Below are 13,705 nucleotides of genomic sequence, written 5' to 3' on the forward strand. Positions count from 1 at the left end.
TGGAAAAACAAATGATCGCCATGATTACCAAAATGGATAACTAAATTATAAAATATTCAAAGAGCGACCAACTATCCCAGTTTGCCCAAGACTGAAGACTGTCTAGGAACATAGCACTTTCAGTACTAAAACAGGATGGTTCAGGTTTTGGGGTACAGCACGTAAGAAGCTTAGAAGTTGCCACTCCATCCTAACAAGTAAAAAGCAGAACAAACTGAAAAATCAACAACTCTTTTAAGAACAGTCATATAAGTGAGGTTACAGGGCACACCACTGTCCTAAAATTGGAAAGACATACAGGCAAATACAAAGAATTATAACTTACTAGAGCAGGAACCAATGAGTTGAAACCTTCACAGGAACCAGAGAACTGTACTTGACAAACTGCTGGAGGCCCAGTGTGGACAGATCTGAGAGTTAAAAACTCTAGGGGGACCCAGTCATACCAGGGCCCCATGTTTTTTGTGAGTTTTATCTCTAGGAACTCTATAAGATCCTCAAAGTGAATACTGGAGAAAAAAATCCCCTTATGCTTCCTACAGGGGGAGGGGAAAAGGAACCATTCTGAAATAAAACAGAGTATCTCTTCTTCCTAGCAAGGTCTGCCCTCAGGAGAAACTTTACCTGATGGGGTTTTCTCAGAGCCTAAATGACGTGGGGGAAGGGAAATACCCAACTCCAGCCTTCTTAAGCCATCGTGTTACACTTAACAGAGGTGGGGGCTTGGGGGGGATGAAAAACTCTTGTGAAGATTAGGGTCCAGTGGTACAGACTCATTAAAAGACTGCGACCTAACCACAGGACTGTAAAACACTTCCCCACACCCCAAACCTTACCACTACATTAATAAGGTCTATTTATTACAGTTCCCTTTATGCAGTAGATCATAACCACCTTGCAATAAAAAATCATAAGGCATATCAAAAGGCAAAAAATACAGTTTGAAGAGACTGAATATGTATCAAAACTAAAGTCAGATATGGCAGGAATGTTGGAACTATCAGATGGGGGATTTTTAAAAACTATGATTAATATGCTAAGGGCAGAAAACATGCAAGAACAGATGGATAATGTAAGCAGAGAGATGGAAATTCTAAGAAAGAGTCAAAAAGAAATGGTAGCGATAAAAAAACACTGTAATAAAGACCATCTTTGACAGGCTCATAAGTAGATTGGACACAGCTGAGAAAAGAATCTCTGGGCTTGAGAATATGACAATAGATGATTCCAAAGCTCAAGAGAAACAGAAAAAATGACTGAAATTAAGAAAAAAACAGACTATCAAGGAATTCTGGGACAACTACAAAGAAATAACAGGGGCATCATGGGGACACCAAAAAAAAAAAAAAAGAAAGAGAGATAGGAATAGAAGCAATATTTGAAGAAATAATGACTGAGAATTTTCCCCAAATTAATGTCAGACACCAAACCACAGATGCAGGAAGCTCTGAGAACACCAAGCAGGGTATATGCCAAAAAATCACATCTAGGCATATCAATTCACATTTCAGAGAATTAAAAATAAAGAAAAATTTGGGCAGAGACCAGAAGGTAAAAACAAACAAACAAAAATCAACTTTACCTATATAGGAGCAAAGATAAGAATTACACCTAATTTCTCCTCAGAAACCATTCAAATTAAAGGAGAGTGGAGTGAAATATTTAAAATGTTGTGGGAAGAAAACCACCAACCTAGAATTCTATACCCTGAGAAATTGTTCTTCGAAGGGAATGAGAAATAAAGACTTTCACAGACAAAAATTGAGGGAATTTGTTGCCAGTAGACCTGTCTTGCAAAAAAATTAAATGATTAAGAAAAGGAACTTGTATTTACATGAAGAAAGAAAGAGCATCAGATAATGAATAAATGAAGATAAAGTATAAACTTTTATTTTTCTTATTCTTAATTGACATGAAGATAACAGTAATAAATAGCAATAATGTTGTCAATTATCTTTACATATATGAATATATATGTACATATATACACGTACATATATATGTACTTATATAAAAGTATACATATATGATTATCTATGATTATATATAAATGAAATAAATGACAACAATGATATAAGGCAAAGGATAAAAGAAGTAGGAGTATTGTTTCTTTAAGGTACTTGCACTATCATGAGGCAGTATACTATTTTTTTTGAAAATGAACTTGGATTAGTCATAAATGTATATTGCAAACTCTAGGGAATTTAAAAAAGTTTTTAAAAAGTATAATTGATATGATAAGAAAGAAGAGAATATGGAATCATATACCATGCTCAATTAAAACTACCAAGGGCAAGAAAAGTGTGGAAGAGAAAAATAGAAATGATGAATGAGGGCAACAAAGAGAAAACAGTAACAAATACAGTAGATATTAATCCAATTTTATCAGTAATCACTTTTAGAAAATGTACCAACTGAAAGACAGAGATTGTCTAAGTGTATCAAAAAATAAGATCCAACTATATGTCTTCAAGAAACCTACTTTAAATATAAAGAAGCATGTAGATTAAAAGTAAAGAAAAAAGAAAGATATAACATGTTAACACTAATCAACAGAAAGCAGGAGTAGCTATATTAATTTCAGACATAGCAGATTTCAGAGCAAGGAAAGTTATCAGGGATAAATAGGACCGTATCATAACGATAAATGGTCAATATTCCAAGAAGATATAACAATCCTTAATGTGTATTCAACTAACAACAGAACATTGAAATGCATGAGGCAAAAACTGAAAAGTTGAGAGAACTTCAAAGAGAAATAGGTAAATCATATAGTATATGTGGAGACTTTAACATTCCCCTATCAGAAATTGACAGACCCAGCAGGCAAAAAAATCAGTAAGGATGTATTGAACTCAACAGCACCATCAAACAACTGGATATAATTGACACCTAGATACATCATATGTCATCCAACAACAGTAGAATATACATTCTTCCTAAGTTTACATGGAACACTCACCAAGATAAACCACATTCTGGGCCATAAAACACATCTTAAAAGATTAGAAATCATACAATGTCAAATTTCACACCACAGTGGAATTAAACTAGACATCAATAGCAGAAAGATGCCTAGAAAATTCCTGAATACTTGGAGATTAAATAATACACTTCTAAATAACACATGAGTCAAAGAAGAAATCTCCAGAGAAATTTAAAATTATTTTGGACTAGATGAAAACAAAAATACAACTTACCAAAATGTGTGGGATGCAACAAATGCAGTGTTTAGAGGAAAATTTATAGCATTGAATGCATATATTAGAAAAGAAGAAAGATCTAAAATCAATAATTGAAATTTCCACCTTAGAAAACTAGAAAAAAATACAAATTATATTCAAATTAGCAGAAGAAAAGAAATAATAAAAATTAGGGCAGAAATCAATGAAATTAAAAACAGGAAATCAATAGAGAAAGTCAACAAAACCAAAAGCTGGTTTTTCAAAAAGATCAATAAAATCAACATCTCTAGCCAAGTTAATTAGGAAAAAAGAAAGAAGACAAGTTACTAATACTAGAAATGAAAGAGCGGACTACATTTCCTATGGACTTAGAGAAGATAATCAAGAAATATTATGAACAACTCTATGCCCACAAATGGATAATCTAATGAATGGACCAATTTCTTGAAAGGCACAATATGTCAGAACTCACACAAGAAGAAATTGACAAACTGAATAGGCCTATATCTATTAAATAAATTGAATCAACAATAACTTTCCAAAAGAGAAAGCACCAGGCCCAGACATGTTCACTGGTGAATTCTATCAAACATTAACAAAGAAATTATACCAATTCCCTACAATCTCTTGCAGAAGATAGAAGCAGAGAGAATACTTCCTAACACACTCTATGAGACCAGCATTGCCCTAATATCAAAACCTAATATCAAAATAGAAAAATAATACAAGAAAACTAAAGCTCAATTTCTCTCATGAGCATAGATATAAAAAGTTCTCAAATCAAATTCAACAATGAATAAAAAGAATTATACAGCATGACCAAATGGGATTTTTCCCTGTTATGCTGCTTCAACATCCAAAAATCAATTCATGTAGTCCAACACATCAATATGCTAAAGAAGAAAAATCACATGATCATATCCAAAGATGCAGAAAAAGCATTTGACAAAACTCAACACCCATTCATGATAAAAACTGTCAGCAGGAAACTAGAAGTTTTTCTGCTAACATCAGGAACAACTGAAAGATGTCCTTTCTTACCACTGATTTTCAACATTGTACTTGAAGACCTAGCTAATACAATAAAACATGAAAATGAAATATAAGGTCTATATATTGGGGAGGAAGAAATAGAACTGTCTTTGATCAGAGACAACATGATCATCTATGTAGAAAATCTGAAGGAATCAAGAAAAAATTCTGGAAATAATAAGTAATTATAGCAATGTTGTAGGGTACAAGGTTAATGTAAAAATCCAACTGCTTTCCTATATACTAGCAATGAACAAATGCAAATGCAAATACACATAAGGCATACACTGGGGATATTGAGGGGTCAGTTCCAGACTACCACAATAAAGCAAATACTGCAGTAAAGCAAGTCACAAAATTTGTTGGCTTCCCAGTGCATATAAAAGTTATGTTTACACTATACTGTAGTCTACTAAGTGTGGAAGAGCATTATGTCTAAAAAGACAATGTATTGTCTTACATACCTTAATTAAAAAAATATTTTATTGCTAAAAAATGCTAACCATCATCTGAACCTTCACCAAGTCACAGCAGCAACATCAAAGATCACTGATCATAGGTCACCATAACAAATATAATAATAATAAAAAAATTAAAATACTGTGAGAATTACCAAAATGTGACACAGAGACATGAAGTGAGAAAATGCTGTTGGAAAAATGGTGCCTATAGACTTGCTTGATGGAGGGTTGCCACAAACCTTCAATTTGTAAAAAATGCAGTATCTATGAAGCACAATAAAGCAAAGTGCATTAAAATGAGGTATGCCTCATTACATTAGCACCCCGAAAATGAAACATTTAGGTATAAATCTAACAAAATATGTGTAAGATCCACATGAAGGAAACTACAAAACTGATGAAAGACATCAAAGAAAAACTAAAGTGGAATGATATTCCACGTTCCCAGATAGGAAGACTCAATATTTATTGTCAAGATCTTGGTTCTTCCTAACTTGACCTATAGATTCAATGCAAACCCAATCAAAATCCCAGCAGTTTATATTGTGGATCTTGTCAAACTGATTCAAAAGTTTATATGGAAAGGCAGAAGACCCAGAATAGCCAAAATGATACTGAAGAACAAAGTTGGAGGACTAAGGCTAACTGACATCAAGACTTACTATAAAGCTACAGTAATCAAGAGTGTAGTATTAGAGAAATAACGGACAGTAGATAAATAGAACAGAACGTAGAGTGCCGAAACTGACCCATATAAACACAATGAATTAATCTTACACAAAGTAGCAAAGGCAATACAATGGCACAAACATGGCATTTTCAAAAAAAAAATACTGGAACCACTGGAAATCCACATGTAAAAAATGAATCTAGACACTGACTTTGTATCTTTCACAAAAACTAACTAAAAATGGATCATAAGCCTTCGTGTAAAATGAGAAACTATAAAATTCCTAGAAGATAACATAGGAGAAATCTTGGATATGATGATGATTTTAAATACAACATCAAAGTACAATCCATGAAAGAAAAAAATAAACTGGACTTCATTAAAATTAAAAGCTTCTGCAAATGTCAATGTCAAAAGAATATGAAGACAAACCACAGACTGGGAGAAAATATTTGCAAAGGACACATTGGATAAAGGACTCATCCAAAATATTCTTAGAACTCTTAAAACTCAACAATAAGAAAATGAACAACTCAATTTAAAATGGGCAAAATACCCGAATGGACACTTCATCACAGAAAACTTACAGGCAGCAAGTAAGCAAATGAGAAGACATTCAACATCTTATGCCACTACCAAATTGCAACTTAAGACGACGAGATACTGCTACACACCTATTAGGATGGCCAAAATCCAAAACTCTGACAATACTAAATGTTGATGAGGATCTGGAGCAACAGGAACGCTCATGGGTGAATCTCATAACCATATTGTTGACTGAAAGAAGTGAGACACAGAACAGTACACTCTGTATGATCCATTAATATAATCTTTTTAAAGCAGGGAGAATTAAATTACTGTGATTTGAGGAACTTCCCTGCCGGTCCAGTGGTTAGAACTCAGTGCTTTCACTGCTGTGGCCCTGGGTTCAATCCCCATCAGGGAACTAAGATCCGCAAGCCGCGTGATGCAGCCAAAAAATAATAATGATAATGTGGTTTGAGATACACACAAACTACAAAGAAGAGCAGGGAAGATTATCTAGAAGAGAGTGGTCACCCTTTCCTTGGGTGGCCCTGGGGTTTCTGAAGTTTGGAACTGAGATGGTTGTTTCACAGTCTTAGCTATATAATAATGCATTAAGATGTATTAGTGATTATTTCACTATTCTGTTTTTGTGTTATACAGTTGACCCTGAACAACACGGGGGTTAGGAGTGCTGACCCTCCCTTTAGTCTAAAATCCAACTATAATTTATAGTTGACCCTCCACATCCATGGTTCCACACTCATGGATTCAACAAATTGAGGATTGTGTAGTATTTACTATTAAAAAAAAAAATCCATGCATAAATGGACGTGCTCAGTTCGAACTCATGTTGTTCAAGAGTCAACTGTATTTCCCACTTTTAAAAGGTCAAAACAAAGGAGTAGGAGGAAGAAAGTAGCATCACATCTCAGCAACAAAGCTCTTTTCCTTATTTATTCTACAAAGCAAGGATTGGAGCAGAAACTGCAGAGATTTATGAGTCAGAATACCTGGTTCAAACTCTGTTTTTGCCATTTTTTTACTCTGTGGTCTTGGAAAAGTTCTTAAATAGATCTCAGGCCTGTTTCTTCCTATTTGGGGACAAATAATAATAGAGGCTCCATTTTATGGAGGACATAACTACTCTATGTGTTTGGCACTTCACTTAAATCCTGGGTGTCATCTAACATGGGGACAATAATATCTACTTCACAAAGCTGTTATGAGGGTAGAAAGAGACAATGAAAGCAAAGTGCCCAGCAGAGTGACCACACATGTGAGAGGAGAAGCATCAAGTCCCTTCTCTGCTTCCCACCCTGATGGCTTTAGGACTGTTCTCTGAGAACGTAGTCCTCTCACACTGGCAGGAAAATGTACAGCCCACATTCGATCTCAGAACAATGTGTCCTGCGGGCATCAGAACACACGTGGATGCTTTGGGGCTGTAGAAAGGGAGGGTCCGACTCCTTCAGCAACGTCTGGTCTCACTTCAAGTTCCTACCCACCTGCCCGCATCCACTTTTACTTCTGAAGAAGGGCAGCAAATCTCAACTTCATCTTCATCAAGAGGGGACGACCCAAAATAGTTAAATAGAATGGGCCAGATATGAAGTAACAGAAAAGAATGAATGAAAACACCAAGTCCCTGCTATGAATCCCCCTGTTCGGAGCAGGACTGCCCCATCACACAGCTTCAAGAAGACCACGACAGCCCTGGATTAGGACATAGTGGTAAGGGAAGCACGGTCCCTGCCTCGAAGGAGATGGAGGTGTGGTGGGCTCACGCATGAGGAGAGGCAGGTAAACGTAAGCAGGTAGGTAAACATGAGCAGGTCTGACCCCCTCCCAAGAAGGCGTGCTGGTGGGTCGGCCTTGCACCTGATCACATGGCATCAATTCAGCCACTATTATGAAAACCCTGGAGGGGGTAGAATTGGTGTAAGTACCAAGGGACGTTGACTCTACAGCAGATGCTTTGCTGGGCTGTAGCTGAATTAATTCACTTGGTCCTCATGTTGCCCTTATTTAAGAAGTGGAGAAATAGAGGCTCAGAAAGATTAAGTCCGTGCTATTAATGGAATGAAGGACTAGAACCAGTTTATAGAGTTAGGGTGAAGCACATTTTCTTTTTTTCCACCATAACCGGAGAGCTCTTTATTAAGCTATTTGTTTATTTATTAAGCCTTCTCCGTAGGATGTCATAGGTCAACATTTCCTAAGCGGTGTCCACAACATACCAGGTCCCACAAAATGTTAAGATGAAGGGTCTCATTTGGTATTAAAAAACAAAAAACAAACAAAAAACGAAATAATTCTTCCTCATATAAGACTTCACACCACTTTAAACATTACTCATATCAATTGTGACCTTCCAGAGAATATGTGCTTCCAATTTATTTTACCACTTAAATCTCTTTCTCTCTCTCTCTCAAGTGAGTGTTCCATGGAGCAGAGTTTGGGAAACACTGCCTAGATTTCCACCTACATGATTCTCTGCATATTCCCCTGACACAGAAAATAACAAGAATGGCAATACCTCCCCACAGAGCCTGTAGAAGGAAGCGTCATAAACCCAGCTAGTATCTTCATTGTTGGAGCATAAGCCCAAGTGTGTGCTTCATGACCAGGCCCGGGGAAAACTCCTGCCCTTCAGCAAACACCACCAGACTTGTTTTGCTTTGTCTGTTTGTTTCTTAGAGGAACTCGGAACCTTACCTAAGATTATACTCCAAGGACAATAGGCTGAGAAACAAACTGATGCTTAAATCTATAAATAGAAATGACATCTCAGTGGCCTCGCTAGTAAAAAGGTTCTTAGATCTGGATGCCCACCAGCATTACCCGCAGAACCTTTAAAACACACAACCCCCTCCTCTGGTGGTTCCAGTGCAGCTGGTCTGTTTTGTTTTGTTTTGATGTTCCATGGGTCTAGGTCACCGAGCTGTGACCCTCCAATACAGGAATTCTATTTCACTAACAGCAGAGACAGAAACGGAAATGTTTCCCAGTATTGCCTTGATGTTCTTCATTTAAAGCATAATTTCATAAAGAAGTTGGATATACCCGAATGCATAAGAATAGAGAATTTATTGAATAAAATATGGTACATCCTCACCTTCCCAGTTCCCGGAAGAGCTCCCCTCCCCACTTCCTGTTCTAAGTCACCCCTCTCCTTCACTTATGGGAAAACTCAGAGATGAAATCCACCACTTCTCCATCTTTGTGTGGATTTCATCATTTAGAAACCCCTTCCTCTCCCCACAAAACTTGACTCTTGAAGTCACGCTTTCCTGAGAAAGTTGTGTGTGAGCTCTGAAACTTTGAAGGAGCTGCGGTCTTTTCCTCTCAGCCCTTCCCCTGTGTCCTGAGCTTCAGGACTCAGCCTTGGCTTTAGAAGCTATAGGGAAACAGGATGTGAAGAGGGCAATGAAAGGACAATCTATTTGCAAAATACTGGATCAGTTACAATTTAAAAAAAAAAAACAACTTGCTTTTTTCAAACTGTAACTTTACCATCTGCCCACCTGGCCATTTCCTCACATTGCTAGAAACCTCCAACTCTTCTTTTTCCCGTGTTGCACCAGAACAAGGGGCCCAGGTGGGGTCCGTGGTTGAGGGGATTGGCTTGCCCAGCAGGGCTGAGCAGTTGGTCTCACTCTGCAATTCAGGCCACGAGGAGGGGAGCAGCAAAATCTGGGACAGAGACGTGCAGTCCCGTGACCACCCTGTGCACGGGGGACAGTGGGTCACCGGGCTCCTGAGGGCAGAAGCAGAGCTCTGGGCACGCAGAGCTCTGGGCACACAGAACAGACACCTGCAGGCGCCTTGAAACCTACCCTCAGTACAGGCATCTGAGTTCAAATGATCTACTTGTTTTGCCCCCAGACACTTATTTTCCTTTTCCTGACTGGGCTGTTTTCATTGTCTCCCTCTTCTTCCAGCTCCAAGATTATACATAGCTTTGTTATCAGAGGGTATGCTTGGAATGTCAGACACTCCAACCAATCAAATCATCCCGCGTTGTAGCTGGGATGTACCTCAAGGGCATAGCAAGACTAATGCCTTCTTTTTCCCGGTGACAGCCAGAGAGGTTATCTGACTCTTCCGGGGTTACACAGCCAGGGAGCAGCAGTCCAGAAACTAGAAATCAGGTCTCCTATTGTGCTCCTCCAGTCGCCCTAACGTGTATTCATAGAAGACAAATACACGATAACATCAAGCAACGCGCAGAACGCCAAATCTGCACACACACCCACGCGTTGCTCTCTAGAACCACACATACATGCTTTTGATTATCTGCCTTAAAAAAATGTTCATTTCCTTGCTTATCCTCCACAACTGCATGAGCTCAGATAACTAAAAGTTGACTCCGTATCTACATTTTTAAAGCTCTCTTTCTTAGAAGCGTTGCCCATTTTGCAACAAGCCTAAACATATGTGAAAAATGTCATGCTTTATATCATGTGGTGCCTCTGGGAATTTTGTCAAATTATTTCCATTTTTCTACTCGGAGTCCTAATGATCCTCGACACTCACTATGCGAGGGAGAGAAAAGTGTGCCCTGCCTCCCGCCCCTTGAAATATTCACACTGGCGTGTAGGAAAGGGCTCTGGGGCTGCGTATGCGCTACTCAGACGCATCGCGATCGTCCACGTCTTCTCTTCATACCTGCGACTCTGTTCTTGCTATTATTGCATCTACATCAGTGCCCCTATCATCGGCAGCCTGTCTTTTCTCCTTTGGAACAATCTCTGTTCTCTATACCCAAGCTGCCAACTCTGTGCTTTCATTGTGCTGTTCCCACTGCTACTTTGCTGTCTGTGTATTTGTATCCATGAGTGGGAGCAACTAGCAGGAACCAGAGTACATCCGTTCAGCATCTCCCCCATGGAAACAACAGCAGGCCCCTCCGGTCTCATGTAAGACCTCCATTTACAAAGGGCTCCACTGCGTCCCAAAGGGAAATGAACGCCTACCAGGACCAATCCGGTGAGGAGAGTGAGAGGCACGTCCTTCCTGTAATGCTAGCATTCTCTTGCTAATGTGGGCATATTCCACAGATCTCTGAGCAGGGACAGAAATCAATTCAAACCCTTCCCGGGCTGCAGCAGGTCCCAGGAGGACTGGGGAGCCTGCAGACCTGGTTTACAAACCTTAATTCCCCAGGCATAGGCTCGGTGCTTCTGCTAATTGCCATGCCTGGGTCTGGGGCTGGCTCTGAGACCTGCTTGCAGTTAAATGTCCTGGCTGCCCCCTCACACTGAGGGGCTTTCTTTAGAATTGATTAGAGTGTTCACAAAATAGTTCCCTTAATGCAAAATGTTTCTGTTTTCTCAGGAGAATGAAAGCATCAAAAATCAGATGGAATATTTTAGCAATGGAACAGTCCAAAAACCTCTTATATTTCCCAAATCACAGAAAAGAACTTACTAGGAAAATCATAAATTACATCACTGTGCTGAAATTGGCGAATATTTTATCATTGGTAAAACAGGATAATGCAAAATTCCCGGGAAGAAATAAGGGGGAACTTGCTAACCTTGAGGTCTTAACACTCTAAGATGCTTGCTTATGCCTCCTCTTAGATTCTGCACAGGGATATGAAACAGCTGCCCACACGGTAAGATTTCAGGGTCTTGGAAGGCCTTGCAGCTGGCAAGGGGGAAATGCAGGAATTCTCTTCCAGCCACTGATGGGAGCCTGAAACTTTACTCTTAGATAGAGATTCAATCTTTTTTTAATTTAAAGATCCACGCTCTGATCAGATGCAAATGAGTCCAAGAGACTGTAATATTCTCAGCTAGTATTGCTTATTTATACCTTAGAATGAAGGATTTGTCAAAACCTTTCTTTCGAGCAAACTTTGACCGGGGCAGGGGAGGTATTGAGAGAGGGTTTTCAGACCACGTTGGTTGAAGAAGGTGGGCAAAGGTGCTTACAGTCCTGGAGGCAAGAGGCAGAATGGGAAGATACACCAGCACATTGATTTTGAGTCAGCTCAGCCCTGTTTGCAATATCCAGAGTTGCGGAGCTCCCCGTCAGTGGAAGTGTTCTAGAACACGCTGGCAAGAACGCCACAGACAGGATTTAAATACCACGCGCAGGGCTGGACTCTATCCAGGCCATCATTACTTTAGCAAACATGGACTGCGTACCTTCTACCAGACGCTGCGACAGGATACATCCCACATCCTCGTGTCTTCGAACAGCTCATTGTCTATGTCGATAGGTAAATCCCACCAGCTCTGTTCACCAGCATAATTCCTCCTCTTCACGAAGTCTGCGGAGTGTAAGAACATTCTTACCTGAGCAGCGATGTTAACTAAAGGCTTTGACCAAAGTGTTTAAAAGAAGCCAGTTAGTGGCACAGGGTGCTTCTAACCCTGCCACAGCTGCCAAGAGAGCAGCTCATCGTCTCTTCCGAGAGCTGCCTGCGCAGAGAGCCTGCAGGACTCCATGGAAAGGGATCTGATTTGGGATGTGCAGCCACTGACTAATAAAGGAATTGTGTACCTTAGATGTTCAAAGCATCCTCCTAAACAGAATCCCAAACAGCTGTTTCTTAAGAACTATTTAAATAAATAATTTGCAGAACCGGAAAGACAAATAAATATTCACCAGAAGTAATTGGCTTTTAAGAAGTAAGTGATTCAAGGGAAAAATCAAAGTCAAATCCAGCCTCTTTCCTTATATTTACAGCACCATCGAGGGGCCTGTAGATCACCAGTGTTGTCCTGTGCTTCCCACAGCCCACCCATGGGGAGAAGGGGGTGAGGCTGAGCTCAGGCACTGAAGAGGCGAAGGTCTGATCTGAGTAGAACCAATGGATTGTACTCGTCTTTTTTTTTTTCTTAAGAATTTTTCCTTTTCCCATCCTAGTGCTTGAGGTCAGACATTTCCATGTTATCTTCTCTTCCTATGTGAGATCTGAATCTGGCCATATAAGTGAGACAGCCATGATCATCTTCTGAATGGACAGACCCAGTGATCAACAGCCAGGTATATTCTTGACTCAGGTACACAAATGTCGGAAGCAAAGCCATTTGATCAAAACTAAATATTACCTGGTCATGATATAATGATATTGGTAATAGAATCATAATAAAGGTAAACCAGAAATTCATCTTGACACTATTTCCTATAAAATATAGGAGTCCCAGCAATAATAACATTGTGCTTTTCAAAGCATTTTCACATACATTATTGACTTTAATCTTCAAGAAAAAATACTAGGTAGATATATTATCTCTATTTAAAATATGAGCAAACAGAGTCAGAAGGTTTATATTTCTATAACAGGTGAGTAGGTAGAAGACCTAAGATCTAACCAAGTCTTAGGACTCTGATGTCAGCATTCCTTCAGCTAATATATATATATGTATAAATGTATATATATTAATGTGTGTGTGTGTATATATATATATATATATACATAGTCTCTAAAATACTGACTTTTTGACAATATCCAAGACTTATTTATGGAACTATAGAAAGTTCTTTCTTTATTCTGTAATTTCATCAGTCTCTCCATTAACAGATATTGTACATAGGGCTGACAAGTGGAAGATTCAAAGAAAGCTCGGAGATGTCTTCTACCTTCAAATGAAACAAGTAACACACAAAGGAAAACATAATCTGTAATAGAGTGAAATACTGAGAAGCAAAAGATCAATGAGTATGGCAACCATTAGGGAAGGCTTAAGAAACAGATTGGATTTGATAAGGAATTTGCCGAAAATCTCCAAAGACAGGATAGCGTGGATATGTAGGGAAGGCAGTAGATAATACCTGAGGTCAAGTAGACATTTAAAATTTTACATAGTTCTAGG

The 13,705-nt window shown here is 38.9% G+C and overlaps 1 protein-coding gene across 8 annotated transcripts in view; it reads right to left on the minus strand.

Annotated features, from left to right (window-relative positions):
• The window catches only part of TMEM182 (transmembrane protein 182), a 395,595-nt gene that overhangs the window by 155,116 nt on the left and 226,774 nt on the right, over window positions 1-13,705 (minus strand). For all 8 annotated transcript variants that reach the window (XR_009566205.1, XR_009566203.1, XR_009566204.1 and 5 more), the window contains one exon: window positions 12,032-12,156. The gene's annotated coding sequence lies outside the window, so the exon portion shown is untranslated. The remainder of the gene's footprint in view (window positions 1-12,031; window positions 12,157-13,705) is intronic.

This window comes from Globicephala melas, chromosome 12 (genome assembly GCF_963455315.2).
Source record: "Globicephala melas chromosome 12, mGloMel1.2, whole genome shotgun sequence".
NCBI lineage: Eukaryota > Metazoa > Chordata > Mammalia > Artiodactyla > Delphinidae > Globicephala > Globicephala melas.